The sequence below is a fragment of the Chiloscyllium plagiosum genome, unplaced genomic scaffold (assembly GCF_037043375.1).
Source record: "Chiloscyllium plagiosum isolate Xiang-an unplaced genomic scaffold, Cpla_swu_hap1 HiC_scaffold_4, whole genome shotgun sequence".
NCBI classification, from domain to species: Eukaryota; Metazoa; Chordata; class Chondrichthyes; order Orectolobiformes; family Hemiscylliidae; genus Chiloscyllium; species Chiloscyllium plagiosum.
The window spans coordinates 11988717-12012758 of NW_028270142.1; the positions used below are offsets into that span (position 1 = coordinate 11988717).

Here is a 24042-nt window from a genome sequence, read left to right on the forward strand (position 1 = left end):
ATTTTTACATACCGCTAAAAAACAATACTGTGGCTCAGAATTTCCTGCCAAAAATATGGTGAATTTAGTGTACGTGCCATTATTAGTGTGTAACTTGTCAGGCAAACAGTGGCAAGGAAGAGGTATATGCACAGATTGTCATTTGTTCCTGGAGGATTTTGATCACAATTCCAAGCCTTGCAAAAGAGGCAACATTCCCTCAAGCTCCCTGTTAATTTTATGAAGTTGTCACATTTGCATGTTAATTGTGAATTGAACTCACTGCCATCCGTTAGAGTTGGTAATGTAACACTTGAGCTAATGAAGTAGGAACAGAAGTAGGCTTTTTTTCTTTTATTTGATTTATTACTGCCACATGTGCCTAGGTATAGTGAAACGTTTTGGTTTGCATGCAGTACAGGCAGATCATAACATACAAAGTCTTACAGCCATAGAGATGAACAGCATGGAGACATACCCTTCAGTCCAACTCATTCACGCTGATCAGATATCCTAAATCAATCTCGTCCCATTTGCCGGCATTTGGCCCATATCCCTCTAAACCCTTCCAGTTCATACAATTCAATTGTACCAACCTCCACCACTTCCTTTGGCAGTACATTCTACACATGTACCACCCACTGTGTGAAAACGTTGCCCCTTAGGACCCTTTTAAATCTTACCCTCTCACCCTAAACCTATGTCCTCTAGGTTTGGACTCCACCAACCTGGAGAAAATACCTTGGCTATTCACCCTGTTCATACCCAAAATGATTTTCTAAATTTCTATAAGGTCACCCCTCAGCCTCTGACACTCCAGCCTGTTCAGCCTCTCCCTATAGCTCAAATCCTCCAACCCTGACAGCATCCTCACAAATCTTTTCTGAACCCTTTCCAGTTTCACAGCATCCTTCCCATAGGAGGGAGACCAGAATTGAATGCAGTATTCCAAAAGTGTCCTAACTAATGTCCTGTACAGCCTCAACATGACCTCCCAACTCCTCCACTCAATGCACAGACTAACAGTCAGAGCAAGTAATACAACGTTACGGCTGCAGAAAAAGTGAATTAAGGTTTTAAAAAAGCCAAACAATTGTAATCTATGTAAGAATAGGATCTGCTGTAGAGACCTTGCGAAGAGTCGCCATTCATTGGCGCCATCTAGATCATTCTAGCCCCTCCAGCCTGGTTTGCCATTCAATAAGATCATGTTTTATGTGTTTGTGTTTTGAATTCCACATTCATATCTGTACACAATGACCCCATGATTCCTCTGCCTAACAAGAATCTATTGGTCTTCAAAAACTACTCAATGACCCCAACCTCTGACCCCTCCTGAGGCAAAGGGTTCAAAAGTCACACAACCCTCTTAGAAAAAACAATCTTCTGCTCTTTGTCCTGAAAGGGCAGCCCTTGATTTTAAGACAGTACTCCCAAGTTCTGGGCTGACCCACAAAGGAAACATAATTTCCATAGTCCACCTTGTCAACAATATTAAAGATCTTATATGCATCAATCAAGTTACTCCTCATTCTTCTAAATTCCAGTGGAAATAAACTGAGTCTGACTGACCTATTCCCGTAAGACAATGTTTCTAATAAGGAGGTTTTGTTTCTGCAGCCTCAGCCTCTCCAATCCAGAAAGGGAACAATTAAAACTGTGGGCTCACATTTCTATTGGTCATAAATTATTCTTACAAATCCCTAAAATTAAATTTTACCATGTGAATTGTTCCATACTTCTCTTTTTAATCTAATTCCTCACTTTTCTCTCTCTTAATTTCATCTCTTTCCATTTGTTTATTCTTTCTTTCTGTCCCTAATTTGATTGTAATCAACCACTCTCTATTATTCTACGGATACCTGTTCAATCCTTGCATCTCATTGGTTAAGGAGGTGGACTTTGGTTCTAACCCTGTTGTGCCAGTTGCCTGGTTGTCCTTGCCATCCTGTTTCAAGTTGGCACCTCTAGAAACTTACAAGGTAAAAACAAACCTTGAACTGAAAATTGAGGTAAATATTCCGACAAGTAAAAACACCATGAGATCCCCTGCTTCGGTTTTATTCCAGCAAGTTCATAATTTAAGACATTGGGCAGGAAATGATGTGGATGCAGATGGCTCATTTCCGCCCTAGAAGAAAGATTGTCAGTCAGTCAGTCAACCAACTAGCCAGTTAGAAGCTCCGTCCACAGCCGTCTACTGAGGGTGGGCTCCTAGTCACATTTTCGGGATCCACCAGCCAAACTGATTAGCTGGCAGTGTCAACAGAACCAGCAGCATATGACGTCCATCGTGGGCACTACTGGGATAGCCATTGGACCCATACAGTAAGGATCTCAGATGCAAGTGAAATCAGGGAGCTTTGCATCCCAGAACCCTGAGTGATGTCGGCTTTAAGGAACATGTGGATGAAAGGAAGGGACATGCAATCTGCTCAGTGGGTACCCCTAGTGGGCAAACAGCACTCTCCAATGACAGCATCTGTCCTTCCTTCCTGCTGCTCTATGTACTTTAAATATAATCCTGAATGCTTCACCCATTGAGCTGTGTTACTGTGAGTGTGCCTTACCTTTAAAAGAGTTTACCTTTGAGGACTTCTTGTGTAATGTGAACATGAAGCCGTGATTATACCTGGCTGATACAGGTTTGAAAGCTGCACACTCTAAAACCTGTTGTTTTGTTGTAATGTCTGCTTCATAACGTATATTGTGTTTTCCTGTTTTAAATAAACTAACCCACAAGGTTGATGAATCTGTGATCCGTGAGCCATTTTTAGTACGAAATAGTGAATAGTGGTGGGAAGCATTGTGCTGATGAGGTTTATCATGCTTAAACAGTCAGCAACACACCATAACCTAGATCGACAGTCTTAATTGTGCTAAAGTGTATGAGACAAATTTCAGCATCTTTACTTACTGCAGCATCAGAGAGTATTGAAAACACAGCTTAGTGGTTGGCAGAAACATTCCTATAAAGAGGCCACTTTAACCCCACCCCCTCAACCTTGAGAAAGACAAGTGATCAGAGCATGAGCTGGATCAAAAGCAAACAAGGAAAGGTTGGAGATATATTGTCAAAATGTCCACAAAGCTCCCTCGTTTAAATTGGGGTACAACAGATTTCCTAACAGAATTTGAAATGTTCAGAACAATGGGGCTAAATTTTACCAAAGGAATTGGCCAAATGTTAGCGGAGAGTTGTAATGAGTTTTGTCACAGTTTTACACTGCTCACCTCAACATGTCTCCTATGTAAGGGCAAAATACTGCAGGTGCTGGAAACACAGAGAATGCTGGAGAAACTCAGCAGGTCTGGTAGCATCTGTGGAGAGAAAAAAAAAAGCATTTTTGAGTCCAGTTTGACTGCTTCAGAGCTGAGCCTTAGACCTACATTCCAATATCCCAGCTATTGCTCCAAAAGCAGGGAAGTCAAAAATGTTACAGGTCCCCCTTGCTCACTCGAAGTAGGCACCAAGCTACAGGAGGAACTACGCACACAGACCCCTAGGAAATCCTCTCTCAGTACACTCCAGAGAGACTGAGCCTTCTGTCTCCACCCTGCCTGCCCCCCTCAACCACCAGAAGTTCAAGTTGAGGAAGATCCACTTGCCTCCGACAAGAAAACTCTCAACATGTCCAAGTTGTCTAGACATAAGAGCCCCATCCATTTGCCTCCATTGTAGGGAGGGGCCCTCTACCCCAACTACAGAACCAGGCACTGCACTGAAATGTAATAGGAGAGAAAGAGAAAAGATAGTCTTTTGAGAGCACATGAGTGGCATGGGTGACATTACACTGTGCATCGCTGCATGCTTCTGTAGATGTTAATGGCTTTGCACAGCATCTGTTTGTGGGAGTCTCTGCCTAGCCCTGAATGTAACTGTGCCAGCATGATGGAGAAAGTGAGGACTGCAGGTAGTGGAGGTCAGAATCGAGAGTGTGGTGCTGGAAAAGCACAGCAGGTCAGGCAGCATCTGAGAAGCAGGAGAATCGACATTTCAAGCATAAGCCCTTCCTTTAGGACTTTTTAAGGCTGAGATGAGAAGAAATTTGTTCACCCAGAGAGTGGTGAACTTGTGGAATTCATTATCTCAGAAAGTAGTTGAGGCCAAAACATTGTGTTTACAAGAAGGAGATAGATATACAGTACCTCTTTTGGCTAAAGAGATGATGGATATAGAGGGCGGCAGGATTGGGGTATTGAGCACAATGATCAACCATGATCATATTGAATGGCAGGGCAGGCTCGAGGGGTCAGATGGCCTATTATTGCTCCTATCTTCTACGCATCATGTCCATATTGGATGTACCATTAATCAATGCCCGCATTGAGAGCTTGTGGAAGCAAAGTGAACAAATTATAAGGGGTTACATGTTCTGCTGGACCTATTCTAGTTCTTGGTCAAACATCCCTTTTCTTTCCCTGGTCCCTGGAAACAAAGAGTGTCAATGCTGAATGAAGTAGCTGGCAATGTCTGGGACAGGGAGGTGTACATCAAACAGGGAATCAGTGCATTAGGATCACCAGGGTTTAGAGACCCTGTATAATGCATGGGTCTGGACATGGAGTCTTTGCTCTCTCAAGGGTAAATGGGTTTTATTGCCCCTTCCCTTACAGGTTGAGACACTTACTCTGCTCTTTTTGGGCCTGGTCATAGGTATTTTCTTTTTCATCGCACGTATCTTTTTCTGATGGTTTCACACCTCCAGGTCCACAAGTTGGCAATACTGAGACATCCAGATGCTCTTTGTAATCTCTCCTAGGCTTCACATCATCCTGGTCCTTCTCCAAACCACCTACACATGCTTGCATCTGGCCTTCCCTCCACCCCTAATCTCCTAGCATAGGAGGTGACCATGCCAGGTGTGGACAGATACAGTTCCTCCACCACCCTGACCATGTACAAACGCACCCTCCCCCCCGCATGACCATATCCCTCCCTTTACAAATACAATTGACCTGCCCCTTCACAATTGTCATCTTCCCTCCCCCCAGTACCCAATCCCCACACGTAGATTAGATTAGATTAGATTAGATTACCTATAGTGTGGAAACAGGCCCTTCGGCCCAACAAGTCCACACTGACCCGCCGAAGCGCAACCCACCCATACCCCTACACTTGCCCCTCCTTTCTGAATATGGCCCCCTCCCCATCTTAGTGGCTCACCCCATTTAGTGGGTGACCTAAATGGACCCCCCCCCAGAGGAGAAGTGCTCAGAGCGCTGACTGATACCTGCTCATCTCCATGGAATTGGCCGCTACGGAGCACCTGACCTTAGTGAGACCACTCATTGGATTACAGAGGCTTGGCCCACCCAATGGAGAGCAACCTGACTGATCACCTGACTGTGGCCAATCCTCTCGATTGACTGCCCTTTACTTACTGTATCCCCTGACTGATGGGTTCCTCCATTGACATTGGTGAGGACTGCTCTCCTAACACTTGGAGCCTGGTCTACCAGCTCGCTGCCCACACAGTGTGCTTGCTGTTAAGTTGCTGGTACAACGTGCTGCTGGGAGATTGACATAGCACACTGCTGTACAGCGATATGGTCACCCCATCTTGGCTGAGCAGCAAGGTCAACTTCCGTTTGTGTGGCAGGGCTAAAAGGCAGGGCAGGGAAGGTTATGGATGCCACAAGAATGCAGCTAGGTGCTAAGTGAGCGCATTCTAAGAGAACACGTAAGCAATTCTGAGAGACAGCTTGATCTTATCGATCAGCTGGGAGCCTGTTCCTGTGTACAAAGTGGTCCTGCTGCTGTTTTATTTTCATAGAATCCCTGCAGTGTGGAAATAGGTCATTTCATGCAGGGTTTCTCTCTGTGAGACCTAGAGAGATATTCCATGTAATTCTCTGCTGCTCACTTCATTGTGTCGTTTTTCATAGAATCCCTACAGTGTGGTAACAGGCCGTTTGGCCCAACCAGTCCACACCAACGCTCAGAAGAGTAATCCACCCAGACCTATTCCCCCACCCTATTTCTCTACATTTACCCTTGACTAATGCACCTAACCTACACGTCCCTGAACACTATGTGCAACTTAGCATGGACAATTCACCTGACCTCCCCATCTTTGGATTGTGGGAGGAAATCCATGCAGACACAGGGATAATGTGCAAACTCCTCACAGATAGTCGCCAAAGGCTGGAATCGAACCCGGGTCCCTGCCGCTGTGACATAGCAGTGCTAACCACTGAGCCACCGTGCCACTCTGATAGATTCAATGATAGTTACCAGTTTGCCCAGAAGTGCAGGTCTCAAGTTTGTAAACATCTTGCAAGCGGGTCAAAGAGGTGCCATGAACATCCTCAGGTGCCAATGTCAGTGCATGTCCCTTTAGTGGTCTGCAGTGTTGCTGCTGATCAAGATGGTCATTCTTCTGGAGACTGTGTCTCTTAAACTGCAGTCAGAGTGGGTACCCAGCAATAGCTCAATTAATTGGACAGATAGCTTGCAATGGAATGATACGAACAGTGTGCGTTCAATTCCTGCATTGTTGAGGTTACCATGAAGGAGCCTCCTTCTCAACCTCTCCTCTCACTTGGGGCATAGTGACCCTCAGGTTTAAGCACTACCAGTCATCTCCCTCGAATGAGAGAGCGGCCCAATGGTCTGGTTAGACAATGGCAATGTTACATTTACCAGACATTTGAAATCCCTTTTTTAAAAATTCCCCAGCTTTGTTGATATATTCCAATCTATAAGAGAGATATATTTCTAGCTTGTCAAACAAAAAACGTTTAAGAGAGAGATCTTGTTAATTCATCCTAAAGACCTTCTTGATGTGACTCCCATCTGCAACAAGCAGATAGACTTATAATCATAACTTTGCACAGTACCAGAGAGTTTCATCACTTCTTTTTGTATGATGGTGAGATTCTTTTTATTTCTGGCCATTCAAGGAGATGAACTGTCGACTGATAATTGCCAATTTCAACCATCTTAATGCATATCAGATCCTCAACAATGTTATTGAGACAACCATATTGTTATTCCCTGTGGAGCTTAACCAACTTGCAAGTCAGGTGCCTTCTGAGACCATTTTAAATGTATCAGGGCTAATTCAAATGTTTTCCTTTTAGATATTAATCAGTTGATCAAATTAATGATTAATAGTCCATCAATTTCAACGAACGTGTTATAAATATGAATAGATTTCATTGAACAAGGTCACACACATTGATAGGTCAAGACATGTCATTAAAGGTGGTGACCTCAGCTAACTCTACCTCTGCCATAAAAAATATTTAAAGATTCTGTATCCGCTTTTGGGGAAGGGAATTCCAAAGCCTCACCACCCTCTCAGAAAAATATTCTCATCTCTGTTTTAAACAGGCAAATTCTAAACTATGACATTTAGTTCCAGAGTAACCCACAAAAGGAAACATCCTTTCAACATCCACCCCACCCCCCCACCCCGTCAAGTCCCTTTAGGATATTATATGGTCCTCCAATTCATCTAAACTCTAGAAGACATAGGCCTGGTCTATCTAGCCTTTCCTCAGAAGGCAATCCCTTCATTTATGGTACTGGTCGAGTAAACCTTATCCAAACAGCTTCAAATGGATTAACATCCTTCTGTAAGTACTGTACTTCATATGGTGTCGCACCAATGCCCTGTATAATTGAAGCATAACATCCATATGCTTGCATTCAACTCCCCTCGTAAGAACCCATCACATTTCTATTGGCTCTCCTGATTACTTGATGTACCTGCAGACTAACCTTCTGTGATTCATGCACTAAAGCTCCCCAACCTCTCTGCACCTCAGAGCTCTGCAAACTCTGACCATTTAGATAATATGCTTTCTTTTTCTCTTTTTCAAAATGGACAATTTTAAACAATGGCTTCCCTGGAAATATGTAAATAGCTTTTACGCTGCCTTATCTAAAGAGGGACATCACAAACAAAGAACATCTATCACTGGGATGCACCTGGAGGACAACCATCGCATGACTGGGAGCAAGAAATGACCATCTGCTAGATGCTCTTTGAGAGGTGATGAGGTACTCAGATTGAACTGCTAAGGTACCAGAAGTCTATCGGATGACCAGATTTGAGATTTTGCCTTAAATGTTAAGGGAACAAGATGAGACAGGGTATAAGTGTCAGAATTCAGGAAAGACATTGCTGCTGCAGCTGAGAGAAAGGTGACCAGGTCAGTAACAGGACGATGCGCAAGAAGAACCACCTTAGATCAACCACCTTAGAGTGAGCTCCTGTACACGGCGGTCACTAAGTAACTGGTGTAGCAAGACGGTACGGTCACTTGGTGGGTGTTCCATTTAAAGTGGAAATTGTATCCAAGATCTTTCATATGTAATTGATACCTCAAGAGTAAAGGGTCTGGACTTCAGAGGATAGTGAGATTCCCTGTTCAAGAGTCTTACACATTCTAGTCAATCTATTCTGCACAATCTTCCAAGATTTTGACATTTTTTTCTAAAGTTTAGTGACCAGAATTGAGCACAGTACTGCACCCGGGAGCTTACTATTTACCTATAAGAAATTATCATAACTTCTTACTTATATGCTTTATAAATCTAATTATAAAGTCAAGAGCCACATATGATTCTTAACTTTATCATCAAAGATTTATATCTGTACACTCTGGAGTTCACTTCTTCCTCCTTCCCCCTAAGGTTACACAATTTAGTTTATATTATCTTTCCAAATGCTTCCAACCAAAATTCAACCACTTTCTCCTTCTTTAGGCTAGATTTCATCTATCTTCTGTCTATATGTTCTACCAACCTGTCTATTATCTTTCTGATATCTGTTACAATTTTTATTACTGTTTACTAGAATTCCCAGTTCAGGGACATCTAAAAACTTTGAAACCATGAGTTGAATTTTAAAGAAAATCAGCTAATGTCAATTTTGAGAATTTCACACAGGGTTTCTCTCTGTGAGATCTGGAGAGTTAATCTATGTAATTCTCTGCTGCTCACTTCATTATGTACGCACCATGTCCAGCAGCATCACATTCATGCTACCACGTACTCAGTGCTGTTGGAATCTTGCAGCATTTCCAGCTCCGACGCATTACTTAAAGCCCACTTGTGCACCAGATCAATCACAGCCAGTCACAAATAGCCCATCATGGTACATGTTGTAGGAAGGAAATGACGCTCTATTGGAAATAGAATCTGATTACCATTAAAGCATTGCCTTTTACCTCATTACCTGTCTGATCAATTGTCATTGGAACTGCCATTGCAAGAATGAAGCTACACAGATTTACTGTTCTTAACATCATACTTTGGCAGACCCCTGTCTGAAAGAGTGTTGCTCTTTCCCTAATGTCCACCATAGCAGCTCAATGTGGGAGTGTCACATTTTGGAAAGCCTTCAAAACGCTTGATAATGTTAACTTTTGAATAACAGCAAGTGAAAGAAAAACAAGCAAAGCCACTTTTTTTCTGGGACTAATCAAGAGTACAAATCCTGAACAGCTCACCAAACATATTGTAAAAATCTTTTCAGTGAAATGCCACCACGATCACATCTAGAGATGATCTTACACGATTAGAACTGCCTCAGTGTGGAAGCAAACCATATGGCCCATCAAGTCCACATCAACCCTCTAAAGAGCATCCCATCTCCCCCATCCTATCCCTGTAAGCCTGCATCTCCCATAGCCATGCATATGGTGAAGAAGGGCTTATGCCCGAAACGTCAATTCACTATTACTAACTAACAATGGTTTGTGTGTAATAGCAGACGATATGATAATAATGTCTGATCTGTGGGGTTTGTGGTCAGGACATTGGAGAGCTCAAGCCCTAAATTTATTAAACTCAATATCGTGCCGGTGTGGGTTTCCTCTGAGTGCTCCAGTTTCCCCCCACAGTCCAAAGATGTGCAAGTTAGGTGGATTGGCCATGATAAATTGCTCATAGTGTCCAGGGATGTGTGAGCCAGGTGGAGTGGCCATGGGAGATGCAGGCTTACAGGGATAGGATGGGGGAGATGGGATGCTCTTTAGGAGGTTGATGTGGACTTGATGGGCCATATGGTTTGCTTCCACACTGAGGCAGTTCTAATCGTGTAAGATCATCTCTAGATGTGATTGTGGTGGCATTTCACTGAAAAGATTTTTACGTTATGTTTGGTGAGCTGTTCAGGATTTGTACTCTTGATTAGTTCCATATGCAGGAGAAACATCGATTCTCTTGCTCCTTGGATGCTGCCTGACCTGCTGCGCTTTTCCAGCAACACATTTTTCAGCTCTGATCTTCAGCATCTGCAGTCCTCACTTTCTCTTAGTTAGTAATAGTCCCCATTAAAGGGATTGTTAATTACTTCACCTGATAAAGGAGCAGCACTCAGAAAGCTTGTGATTTCAAATAAACCTGTTGGACTATAACTTGGTGTCGTGTAACTTGTGACCGAGTCCTCATTAACAGCTATTTAGCCTCCTAGCCAAATCGTTATCCACTTCTTTGTCTATCCAACTGTTCTCGTCTCTCTTTGAGCTCAATCCCTACCTAATGTTTACCCCTTACTCCCATCCCCCACCCTATCGTCTGCATATAAACCAACATTTTCCTAGCTACCATCAGTTCTGAGGAAGGGTCACGCAACCTGAAATGTTAACTCTGATTTCTATCCACAGATGCTGTCAGACCTGCTGAGCTTTTCCAGCAGTTTCTGTTTTTGTGTCTGATTTACAGCATCAAGAGTTCTTTCAGTTTTTACAGAAATAACATAGCTACAACAACTGGTCAGACACCAAGAACTCTGCATCAAGTGACTAACTTCTTTTTATACCTGCCTTTTTTTGAAGGTGTTATGGAAGGAATGGAGCTGAGAGCATTCGCTCCCATAGATCAGAGTGAAAAGGCCGTATGTTACAGGGTATGTTTAACTTTTCCATTCAAATTTTCCAATGAGTAGGAGCACATTTGGACCAATGATTCATTACATAGCATTTCTACTCCCCAAGGCATTTGTAGTCAATTTCACTGGGAAAAACACTAATAATCAATAAACACTGCCATATTTTTCCAGTAGGATTGTTTTAATGATAGTGTACTTTCTGCAAGTCCACAAGCACTAGTATTACTAGTAGAAGTGTAGGGCTACTTTCATTAATTTAATGTGGAACCTTTGAAAGTTGAATAAAAGACAGTCATCATTTTATGCAAACAAAACTTCATTCATATCGGCTGTTAAGGTTTATAAATCTACTCAGAACTGATGTGCTATTAGGTAATTTTTGGCATGTCTGAACATCTGTAGTAAAATGCCTTTTGCTCACTTTGTTGGTAATGGAAAAAAAAGGCAGAGAAGACTTTAGCTGTAAACACAGCAATACTTACACTGAGAGTTAGGCCTCTATATGGAATCCTTCAGACATGACTCAGTGAAAACCCATAAAGTTTTAGGTGTCTATAAATCAAAAAAACATTAAACAAACTGGAAATGTATTATTGATAAGATACTTGCCATTTTAAGGCACATATGTTAGAGATCAAAAATCAACAAACTGAGGAGATGAATAAAATATTCACATTAACAGTACATTTTTTCACATTAAATATTTAATACGAAATTACTTATTTGCAGGAAGTGTTATGCAATAGCTTCCATGAGTTGTTTCAATGCTGATCTAAAAGAAAGATCCAACATAAAAAATTAAATCCAAATATATCAAATGAGTATCTGTATCCACCACACCAAAGATATCATGCCTCAGGTGTCACTGATGTGTTCATGCATCTTCTGTTTACAGATGTTGACAAGGCAACTGTGTAATTGTAGGAGAAAGTGAGGACTGCTGGAGATCAGAGCTGAAAATGTGCTGCTGGAAAAGCGCAGCAGGTCAGGCAGCATCCAGGGAACAGGAGAATCGACGTTTCGGGCATGAGCCCTTCTTCAGGAATGAGGAAAGTGTGTCCAGCAGGCTAAGATAAAAGGTAGGGAGGAGGGACTTGGGGGAGGAGCGTTGGAAATACGATAGGTGGAAGGAGGTTAAGGTGAGGGTGATAAGGTGAGGGCGATAGGCCGGAGTGGGGGTAGGGGCGGAGAGGTTAGGAAGAAGATTGCAGGTTAGGAAGGTGGTGCTGTGTTCGAGGGTTGGGACTGAGACAAGGTGGGGGGCGGGAAAAGCGGAAATTGGAGAAATCGGAGTTCATCCCTTGTGGTTGGAGGGTTCCTAGGTGGAAGATGAGGCGCTCTTCCTCCAGCCATCATGTTGCTATGGTCTGGCGATGGAGGAGTCCAAGGACCTGCATGTCCTTGATGGAGTGGGAGGGGGAGTTGAAGTGTTGAGCCACGGGGTGGTTAGGTTGGTTGGTCCGGATGTCCCAGAGTGTTCTCTGAAATGTTCCGCAAGTAGGCGGCCTGTCTCCCCAATATAGAGGAGGCCACATCGGGTGCAGCGGATGCAGTAAATGATGTGTGTGGAGGTGCAGGTGAATTTTTGGCAGATATGGAAGGATCCTATGGGGCCTTGGAGGGAAGTAAGGGGGGAGGTGTGGGCGCAAGTTTTGCATTTCTTGCGGTTGCAGGGGAAGGTGCCGGGAGTGGAGGTTGGGTTGGTGGGGGGTGTGGACCTGACGAGGGAGTCACGGAGGGAGTGGTCTTTTTGGAACGCTGATAGGGGAGGGGAGGGAAATATATCCCTGGTGGTGGGGTCCATTTGGAGGTGGCGGAAATGACGACGGATGATACGATGTATATGGAGGTTGGTGGGGTGGTCCATTGCCAGACCATAGCAACACGATGGCTGGAGGAAGAGCGCCTCATCTTCCACCTAGGAACCCTCCAACCACAAGGGATGAACTCAGATTTCTCCAGTTTCCGCATTTCCCCTCCACCCACCTTGTCTCAGTCCCAACCCTCGAACTTAGCACCACCTTCCTAACCTGCAATCTTCTTCCTGACCTCTCCACCCCCACCCCCACTCTGGCCTATCACCCTCACCTTATCACCCTCACCTTAACCTCCTTCCACCTATCGCATTTCCAATGCCCCTCCCCCAAGTCCCTCCTCCCTACCTTTTATCTTAGCCTGCTTGGCACACTGTCCTCATTCCCGAAGAAGGGCTCATGCCCGAAACATCGATTCTCCTGCTCCTTGGATGCTGCCTGACCTGCTGCGCTTTTCCAGCAACACATTTTCAACTGTGTAATTGTGGCATGTTCTAGTTTGATATAATTCACACAAAATAAAAGGGTTTGTATTAAGAACAAATCACATGGTGCAAATGTTGTATGGTTTGGACAAATTAATTTGATAATTTCACTAGCACCAATTGCAAAGATAGTTTGTGTCCTGGCTCCAGTCCAGGGGTTTGCAGCATTAATCATAAGAAAAACTCAATCCACCTCTTAGACTTTACCAATCCAAAGTGACCAAGCAGAAAAGTAAACTCAAAGGAGGTGAAACTGAAATGACAAGGAAAGCCAGAAAACTTACTTAACAACAATGATCAGCAAAGTACCAGAATGTTTGTTTAAAGATCAGTTCACAAAATATCCTGAGAAATTCTTTTTTTAACTGAATTATTTGAAAAGCTAACAGAAAGAGGAGACGAGAGGTTGTTATATATGGATTTTCGGAATGAATGCTAACATTGAAAAATTTAAGACTATGTAACAGTTGAAGCAAATATCATTAATGGATCTAAGGGAATAGGGTGTGGTTGGGAGTGGGAGGAACACAGATAGAATATACATGATAGTTTAGACCTCCTGGGCTCAAAATGGCCTCCTGTTTCTTTAAGTTGAGTGGAATTCTGGGTCAAATGAACGGGATCTGATTATACACTAACTATCAGGCTTTGTAGTCTGCTCCACATCCCATCCAGCTCTTTCTTCACACAACTGCTCCAAGATATTTCTAAAGCTGAGAGCAAGTATGTCAGTGTGATAAGATTCTAGCATAGACAGTTTTGAATCATAGAATGCTGACAGCGTGGAATCTGGCCATTTGGTCCATCAAGCCCACACCAACTCTCCAAAGAATATCCCAGCCAGACTCACCGCTCCTCCTCACCCCATCCCTGTATCACTATATTTCGCATGGCTAATCCTGCACATCCCTGGACACTTTGGGACAATGTACCATGGCCAATCCACCTAAGTTGTAGGACTCTGGGTGGACTCTGGGTGGAACTCCCAGCAAAAGCCCATGCACAATGGAGGAATGTGCAAACACCACACAGACTTTTGTCTGATGGTGGAATCAAACTCAGGTCCCTAGTGCTGTGAGGCATCAGTGCTGACCACTGAGTTGCTATGCTACTTATGCCGTGCCTTTTGAAGGCGAGGTCAACTGTGCTACTGACAAACCAGCCTGATAGTTTTGTACTTAAGTTCTTTTATTGAAGACCCTTCTATGCAACTTCAGCTGACACTCTGGGCATTTTGCCAATTTAAATACAAGTCAACAATCCCAGGCTATGATGGATTATTAATAGAGAAAGGATGGTGGTACTTAAGTTAGTATCAAAACGAAGATTTTATTTTGCAGTGGATATTTACGTCTCAAATGAACATTCGAAATACTTAATTTCCTCTCCTTATTATTACATATTTCTAGGTCTGCAGTTTGATGAGGGAGTTGTTTTGGATGATCTGGCAAATTGGCAACACAGTTAAAAGCTGGGCACCTATTTGGTTGTCCAGTAGAGTTATCTGGATTAGGCATGAAGGATAAATTAGGAGAAAGTGAGGACTGCAGATGCTGGAGATCAGAGTCAAGAGTATGGCAGCATCTGAGGAGCAGGAGAATTGAGGTTTCAGGCAAAAGCCCTTCATCAGGAATGAACCAGGAAGGATAAATTCACAAGTAGACAGAAACTTCATGTCCAGGACAAGTTAGGTGCTTTGTACAATCCCATCAACACTCAAAGACATCATTCCTCCCTGGATATCAGAGGCTCTGCTCTTTACTGTCTTTGCTTCACTACAGCAGTACCATGCTATGTCATCTGATGATGATTTCAAGCGCTTGTAGAAGTATTCCCATGGCTATGATGGTCACAGTGGAATCACACTTCCATGCAGCATGACCCTTCCAGCAAAGATCTGCTGGGTAAGCCAGTCTGCAAATCCATCAACAATGTGTGACATCATGTTTATCACTAATAAAGTAATTCAACAGGGTGCAGAGTGCTTATTGACTGACAATATAAAGCCACGGGTTTGAATTTACTCCTGATTATTGGAATGAAAGTTACCTTTCCTGGCAACTTAAGGATTCTTCGTAAGATTTCAGACGCAATCCAGTTGATACTAATGTACACCAATAATCACTAGAAATTCACAGTGAAGTTGATTTCATAAAGAGACAACATGATTGCTGGTGTTATTAAGGGAGATTAAATGGGTATAATAAAGAAGTATCATACTGTAATTGACTTCTGGTACTGTTGTTTCTCGTCAGATCTATTGGCTTTGTCTACAAGCGATTACCCAATTTCGCTTTCTCCTACCTCTTCATCCATCTCATCCCCAAATCATTACGTGTCCATAACATACTGATAGTGGGATAAGTACCCACTGCCATTGTGCACATTGTCTGATTCTAGTGAGTCCAGTGACGTTTATACAGAAACCGTATATCTGATGGGAAATTTTATGTTTTGATTAAAGCTATTAGTGTTACTAATATAGGAGATATTTTACATCATATGTGAGAAGCCAATGTGAGAAACGTGAACCAAGGAGCTAGTAATTTCTGTAAAAGACCGAGCTGAAACAAACAGCAAGGCCGCACTTACAATCCACCATATCACTGGCCAGCTGAAATGAAGACAGGAGAGTACCTGCTACTCCTCCTGTAAGCCACAGTGTGTCAACCAGTTTGACACAATCTGATGGTTGTGGAAGAATAGAGCCCAGTACAGAAATCCCCAGACTGTCTTTTGTTATACATTGTATCACATTAATTAATTACTAAACTGCTTGATTAATCAATATCCCAGTCCTCCTGGTCCCACTAAGAATGCCACTAAAACCATGTCATAATGGGACCTTGGTCACCCTGTTATTATGATGAAAGATCAGAGGCCAAAGTACCATGGATTTTGTTAACTTCAACTCCTTTAAAAAATAGTCTGCTACATCTAAAAAAAAAATGACTGCAGATGTAAATTCAGTCACCAACATACAAAGATCTGGTGGACCCCATGGAACATCGTACCTGTGGAGTACCAGGAAAAATTGAAACGCTGAGAGCAATGTAACTTGAAGAGATAATGATGGTATTGACTATCTCCCCCCTTTCAGAAAAAAGCCACGTTGTGCAGGATTTGTGCATTTTGGTCTTCCAGGGAAATTTGATTTGATTTGGTTTAATTGATTTATTTTCACGTGTACCAAAGTTTTGTTTACGGGCACAAAAGTGAAAAGCTTTGTTTACGGGCACAAAAGGCAGATCATAATAAGCAAGGATGTACGGATCAAAAAGACTTAGACAGAGCCATACAGGTTACTTTACCAGGGTGTGTGCTAGGTGAGATCAACATTACTAAGATCAGCATTATTTGAGGCTAAAGAGTCCATTCATCAGTCTAATAACGGCAGGGAAGAAGCTGTTTCTGAACCTGCTGGTGTGTGTATTCAGGCTTCTGTATCTTCTGCCTGATGGAAAAGGTTGTCGGAGAGCATTGCCAAGGCATGATGGGTCTTTGATGATGTTGGCAGCTTTTCTGCAGCAGTGAGTCAGTAAAGGGAGTCCATGGATGGAAGGTTGGCTTCTGTGATGGTCTGGGCTGTGCACACCACCTTCGGTAATTCCTTTTGCTCCTGTACAAGTTGGTGAGGATCTTTATGGATGTACCGAATTTCCTGAGCCACCTGCAGAAGAAGAGGTGCCTTCTTGACTGTTGCATCAACATGGGAAGTTCAGAATAGGTTGCCAGTTATTGTCACTCTGAGGAACTTGACGCACTCCATCCTCTCAACCTCAGTTCTATTGATGTAGGTGTTATATTTGATTATTAACACATGTCCTCAAAAGCAATCTTAATGATTTTGCTAAATTTGAGTAATGACAGATTGCAGTATGTATTTTCAGTAAAAAATATATCCCTTCAGCATCATTGAATAGTGAACAAAAGAACAAACTATGATCTAACAAAGCTAAATTTGTACATTATCCAAATTCCATTACATAACAATTTTGAAGGATAAATTATGTTTTTTTGTCCCTGATTGTACCAAGTGACTGCACTTCAAAATCATTCATAATTGCATTTATTTAGCAATAAATACTGGACTAGCCAGCTATGCCCTCAACCTATGGATCAATATCGAAGAGAGGAAGAGGAATAGCCGTGAAGCTTCTGGAAACATGGGAAAGGATTAACAAATTGATTAGTGAAATCACGTCTGGACCAATTTCTCAATTTTCTTAACAGGCATCTGTTTCTCAAAGTTTTATCTGAAGATTTGTCTAATCATTTTAAACAACGATAACAATCCTCATTTGCTAAATATAATGATTTAAACTAATCTTCTCAGCCTAGAACTTCTTACATAAGAACTTTTACCCTTCCTCTCAGGGACTTAACTTCCCTTAAGTATCTGATATCCACCATTTTAGCCCTGGGTTATGGTTTGGCTTTTCCTCCTCTTAGCTTTGACATAGCTCAGTGACTTACTCAAAGGTTTTCACAATTTCTAGCGGTTTTGAGCTTCCACAGACGGGCTTTGTCCTAATATTGCTTCTGCAGGTGGATGAGAGATTAATGGGTAGTAAGCAGAAAAGTAGAATCACGGTTAAAATCAGATCAGTTGTGATCTTATTGGATGGCAGAACAGGTTCAAAGGGCTGAGTGGCCTCCTCTTGCTCCTTGTTCGTACATTTGTATGTTCACATGCAGGCCTTTTTAACTGCTGGTTGCTACATTTGGGCAGCACAGTGGCTCAGTAGTTAGCACTGCTGCATCACAGCACCAGGGTTCCAGCCTCAGGCAACTCTCTGTGTGAAGTTTGCACATTCTCCCTGTGTCTGCGTGGGTTTCCCCTGGTGCTCCGATTTCCTCCCACAGTCCACAGATGTGCAGGTCGGGTGAACTGGCCATGCTAAATTGCCCATAGTGTTAGGTGCATTAGTCAGAGAGAAATGGGTCAGGGTGGGTTACTCTTTGGAGGGTCGGTGTGGCCTGTTTCCACATTGTAGGGAATCTAATCTAATCATTCATAGAAGCTGACTGGCTCTGTGTGCTTTGAAGCTGCTGAATATTTGAAAATATGCTCACAATTTTCTAACTCGAACATTTTCTTCAGATGGCTGTGGCTTTTGTAGAGTGGAAGATTTCATCAGAAAATCACCACTGTTAGCATATTATATGAGACTTTCTCATAGCTCTATTCTCAAATCCACCCTTCTGTCAATGGTATACTTTGTGCCTATCTCCTGTAGAACTAGCTGAGATTACATGGAAACATTTACTGCCACTAATTCTTCTTCTTGGTTTTAATGCAAGTTACTTTGGAAGGACGTCCACACAAAGTCTTTGGCAGAAAATAGGTAATGTTTATCCAGACAGACACTGAGAGAAAGTGAGGACTGCAGATGTTGGAGACCTTGTAGGAAGACCTTCTTTTGTAAAGTCTTTCTCTGCTAACTGTTGATATCTATGTTGAAAACTAGAAAGAGGGTATCTGCCACCTGCTAACTGCAGGCTTGCAGAATGACTAATATGATGAAAGTAACTGCTTAAGCCTTGAAAGAGCCCAAGGCAAAAAGGAATTGCAAGATTGTTACTTTCAGTGCCTCAGATAATGCTTGTGATTGGAAGATGCTATACTGGTTGTTGTTACTCAGCTATAAAGGGAATTGACTCAGGTGTTAGTTATCGTATGGGCCGGGTAAGGATGGCAATAGACAGAATGTCTCATATTTGCTTTCCTCAGTGCACCAGCTGTAGCTTCTCAATGTTCCCTGACCTAGTACTATGTCTGCATTTCTTCCTTCAGTCACAGTGATGAGGAAGACAACAATTTGAACTCTGGGCATTTTATACATTCAAATTCTGAGGAAATAGAAAATCGGGATTTGCAATGAAAATTCTTGAAAAGGAAACCGAGGCAGAGGAATGATTGAAGGTGAGTGTCATTTTAACTCATGCTTCCAAGTATGATTTCCTGCTGTCAGGGTGAAAACAACACCCTACAACGATATCTTCGAATGTAAGTGGCACTGGACTCTTGCTAACATCACTAGACCTGGATTTAAATTATATTAGGTTGTCTCCTTCTTCAGATAGTGGCTGGGCAGCACATTGATAATGGGACTCCCAGAAAAGTGACACCAGGTGGAAACAGAGACAAAGTGGTAGAAACAGGTGGTTTACTATACTCTGGACTTTCAGGCTGCTACTGTTCCATTATGGACAGATGGAATAACATAAAGTTGCTACTCAGGAGCTTTTAATGATCTACCATACAGTTATCCATTCATAATGTGTGTAACGCCTTACTATTTGTAAATCCCATCCCACAGTGCACCCAGCCAAAAGGCAAACGATTCCAAATAAGCTCTCAGTGAACTGATGGTTCAATCATACAGGGAACATGAAAGACATACAGAAAATAAAACAAAGGGAAGACTTTCAGAAACTGCAAAATGACATGAAGACAAATGGAACAATATGGATATAACAATGCAGCATAAGTGCAAGGCAAAATATGACAGAGACATAGCTGAAAAGAAAGGAAGGAAAAAAAATGGCAATGCAAGAAAAGGTGGAAATAGTCCAATTCAATTCAATCTTTAACTAACTTGTCAATGAACAACACCCTGAGATATACAGATGTACAATGATAAAAGTCTAACTCAATTTCTCCAAATCAAATTCTCAATGCAGACTATTAACAAACCAGGACCTCATATCCAGAAAACAAATAGATGGAAATCCATGGGGGTGTACAGCTGAATTCCTAATGTATGCTTTCAGCCAGAAAGGTGCTAAACTAGATTTGCCCTTTAAGAAAATTGCTCATATTGTGTGTTTTTGGATGTAATGCTCATGTATATGTCTTTATCAAATGAGAAACTTCACATCTGTATGCAATTACTGTCAAGCTACACATCATGTCAGGATTTTTTGTCAAGTGTGTAAATCTTTTCCTTTTATTAATTCCGTGTCTAGTTTAATAAAAGGGCCAATGTAAACCTGTCACAGTGTAATTATATTCCCTCGCCTGCACAGGTATCAGAGACAAAATCCTAATTACTACCATAATTATTTGCTAATACAACTATTGAACATTTTGAAGCAGATTTATTTATTTTGTTGGCTAACAATTAAGATGTCCCAATATCTTTTGCAAAACTAGAATTAGGTAACAATGTGCCGTAATGTTCAGCTGGAGAGTATGGTGAGGGCAAGTATAATTGTAGCATTTAAGATGAAATTGGATTATTCTCTGAAAAAGAAGAATGCGAGATTATAGGGAGATAACTGGGAAATGGCTTGAGATACATTGCTGTTTCAGCTGGCCAGCCTTCTGGTCATTCAATGATGCTGAGAACAAGACTTGCCTGTTCATTCTCTCAATGAAATCCAGTATATTTTACCCAAGAAGTAACTCACTCTGAACTCTACAAATGTGTTAGAAATGTGCATTACAAGGATGGGTTGCAGTAGAGTTGCTCATCCTCTGTTGGTCCTGACTGTCTATCAGCTTTCACCTCTGGCTACCTGTAATTGTTTACAAGTCACATGTGTCAAAACTGTCAGGTAAGCGCAGGACATAAGGTTTTGCCTAGCCTGGCGTAAGAAAGATGACTTCATAGCAGATGGGAACAATTCAATGTCTGTCAGTCTTGAAGGGGTTCAGAAGCAAGCTGTGGAAATTATAGATCGCAACACGACAAAGAGACATTGAGTTATCGCCATCACCTAGCCTCGTCTTGTCCCTTGACCAACATTGATCTCTCACAGGACCCGAGTCAAGTAGCAGCAGGTTGGGGGGGTTCACTGGGAGCGACATGTGTGAACTTTGTCCAGTCAGCTCAGGCCACGGGGTTGGAAGGAAGCAGAAATGGATCTTGGCTGCCCCTTGAGTGATTGAACATCCCTTTTCAGGAGCATGAAGCTCTCTTCACCAGGATCAGGAAGGGGCTAGAGAAAGTACCTTGAGCACTGTCTGCTTCACCTCCATGGTCTTTAGGTCACAGCTGACAGGGATTCCATCAGCACAGTCAGAAGTCAAAAGCCATTGCCGGACTATAGAATTTACCGAATCACAGGTCTGTCAGGGTCAGAATAGGAGATTTTAAACAGATTTAACCAGGACTGAGAGGCATAAAATTAGATGAAAAACTATTATTTTTGAGTTAAAAATCACACAACACCAGGTCATAGTCCAACAGGTTTAATTGGAAGCATTAGCTTTCATGTGGCTACTCCTTCAACAGGATGAAGGGGCAGCGCTCCGAAAGCTAGTGCTTCCAATTAAACCTGTTGGACTATAATGTGGTGTTGGGTGATTTTTAATGTTGTACACCGCAGTCCAACACCAGCACCTCCAAATCATTATTTTTGAGAATATAGATGATCCCCATGCCTGTTGGAAAATCAGAAGTACTGAAGAATCTTCAGACAGCTGGAGGTGTAACTGGTGTCATGGCAGTACAACAAACCCAACGAGGGAGAGATGGTCTAGGCAGGTACAACCCTCATTTCCTTTGTGGTCAATGATACAGTCAACAAAGCACACCAATGCCCCTACTTCCTCAGAGGCTAAGGAAATTCAGCATGTCTACAATGACTCTTACCAATTTTTATAGATGTACCATAGAAAGCCATTCTAACTGGATGCATCGCAGTTTGGTATGAAAATTGCTCTGCCCAAGACCACAAGAAATTACAAAGATTTGTGACTGTAGCCCGGTCCATCACAAAGGTCAGCCTGTCTTCCATTGAGGAGAAAGTGAGGACTGCAGATGCTGGAGATCAGAGCTGAAAATGTGTTGCTGGAAAAGCACAGCAGGTCAGGCAGCATCCAAGGAGCAGGAGAATCGACGTTTTGGGCATGAGGAAGGGCTCATGCCCGAAACGTCGATTCTCCTGCTCCTTGGATGCTGCCTGACCTGCTGCGCTTTTCCAGCAACACATTTTCAGCTCTGCCTTCCATTGAGTTTATCTACATTGCTCACTGTCTGAAAGCAGCCAACATAATCAAAGCCTGAAAACAAAAAACTGCTGGAGATCACAGCGGGTCAGGCAGCATCCATGGAGAGAGAGCAAGCTAATGTTTTGTATCCCAATCAGAGCTCTGAAGAAGAATCATCTGGACTTGAAACATTGGCTTGCCATGGCTGCTGCAATTTGTGATCTCCAGCATTGTTGATTTCAGTGCAGATCTGAACAACTGCAGTAATTTGCTCCTACAACATAATCAAAGACCTCTCCTATCCTGGTTATACTCAGCTCCATTGGGCAGAAGTTACAGAAGTTATAAAACACGTACAAACAGATTCAAAAACAGCTTTTTCCCAGCTGTTATCAGACTTATGAAGCTCAACTCTCATATATTAGAGTTGAGCTTTCTTTGTACCTTCTCTGTGGCTGTAATACTATGTTCTGCATTCTGTTCTATTATCCTGATGTACTTACATAAGGTCTGATGAAGTGCTTTTGCCTGAAACGTCGATTTTCCTGCTCCTCGGATGCTATGCTTTTCCAGCATCACTCTGATCGAAATTCTGGTTTCCAGCATCTGCAGGCCTCACTTTTGCCTATAATGTCTGATTTGTCTGGTTAACATGCAATACAATACTTATAACTGTATCTTGATACATGTGACGATAACAAATCAAATCAAATCAAATCAAATGATCACAGAGGATTGTCATTCTTGTCCATTGCTAGCAAAAGCATCACCAGAATCCTTCTGAACAGTTTAGTGCAACACCTCGATCAGAATCTGCTGCCTTAGAGTCAATGTTGTTTATTCAAAAAGTTTGAGGAACCACAGATAGGGTTGTTTTGCAGTTTGATAGCTTCAGGACAAATGGCAAGAGCAGAGCATGGACCTATGCACCATCATTGTTGACCCGGCTAATGTCTTAGATACAGTTAGTCAGCTCTGAGAGCCCTTGAAAAATCATGGAGAAACTTAGTTGCCTGAAGAAAATTATCACAATCCTTCCATGTCAGCCACTGTGGTGTGGACGTTCTTTGACACACTCCTAGCCACTAATATGTCTGTCGATATGAAGGTATTAAATTAGGAGCAGGAGTAGAAATGACAATAGATTATTTGGCCTCCTACTCCACCATCCAATGAGATCATCTAAATACTCCACATTCCTGCCTAAACTGCTCCCCCTATTCTTTCACCTCCTCATCCATCAAGAATTTATCCACTTTCCCATTAAAAATGTTCAAAGACTCTGCTTCCACTGTCTTCTGAGAATGATATACCCAATGAACTCATACCTGGAATAATGAAAGATGAAGTGTTTGTTGGATGTCAGTCATCTTAGCTCTAATTTGACCAGAAGAAAATTAAATTGGTTACTATTAAGCATTCCTGATGAAGGGCTTATGCCCAAAACATCGATTCTCCTGCTCCTTGTATCAAGCATTTTCTGACTATAGAAATAAATCAAAGCTGAATCTGGGATACCTTGAACCTTTTGTTTTCTAAGTGGAGATAGTATGAAGTCACCTGGAACAAGTGATGTTACAATTTTGAAATGTTGCCCTTTGCATGACAGTCTAGGAGATGACTCTGATAGATGATTATTAGCTGAGAGTTTATTTAAAACAGCAAACAGTAAATTCACAAATTAGGACCCCACAGCACATACAGTCCCATGGCATTTTACAACATTCAGAACCTTCTCTTTGAAAAGCTGACTTAATGTACCATTAGCCCTTTTACAGCTGACTATGTTTACTGCAGATTATATCAACTTGGAGAGTTAAAAGTGCCTGAGTTCTTGAGTAAGGGTTTTCAAGCTGACCCAGCTGTGTTTAAATAATATTTTAGTGCTGGTTATGGTTGTTTTCATGCTAAATTGTTAATATTAAACATGCCAGACTGTCAGTTTGCATTTACCAGTTTATTCCAACGGGCTATGG

The 24042-nt window shown here is 42.2% G+C and overlaps 1 long non-coding RNA gene across 1 annotated transcript in view; it reads left to right on the forward strand.

The window, feature by feature from the left end:
• The window catches only part of LOC122549603 (uncharacterized), a 113720-nt gene extending 94716 nt beyond the window's left edge, over positions 1–19004 (forward strand). The window contains exon 4 of the long non-coding RNA XR_015756814.1: positions 18923–19004. This is a non-coding gene — a long non-coding RNA (uncharacterized LOC122549603). The remainder of the gene's footprint in view (positions 1–18922) is intronic.
• Positions 19005–24042: the final 5038 nt, after the last annotated feature.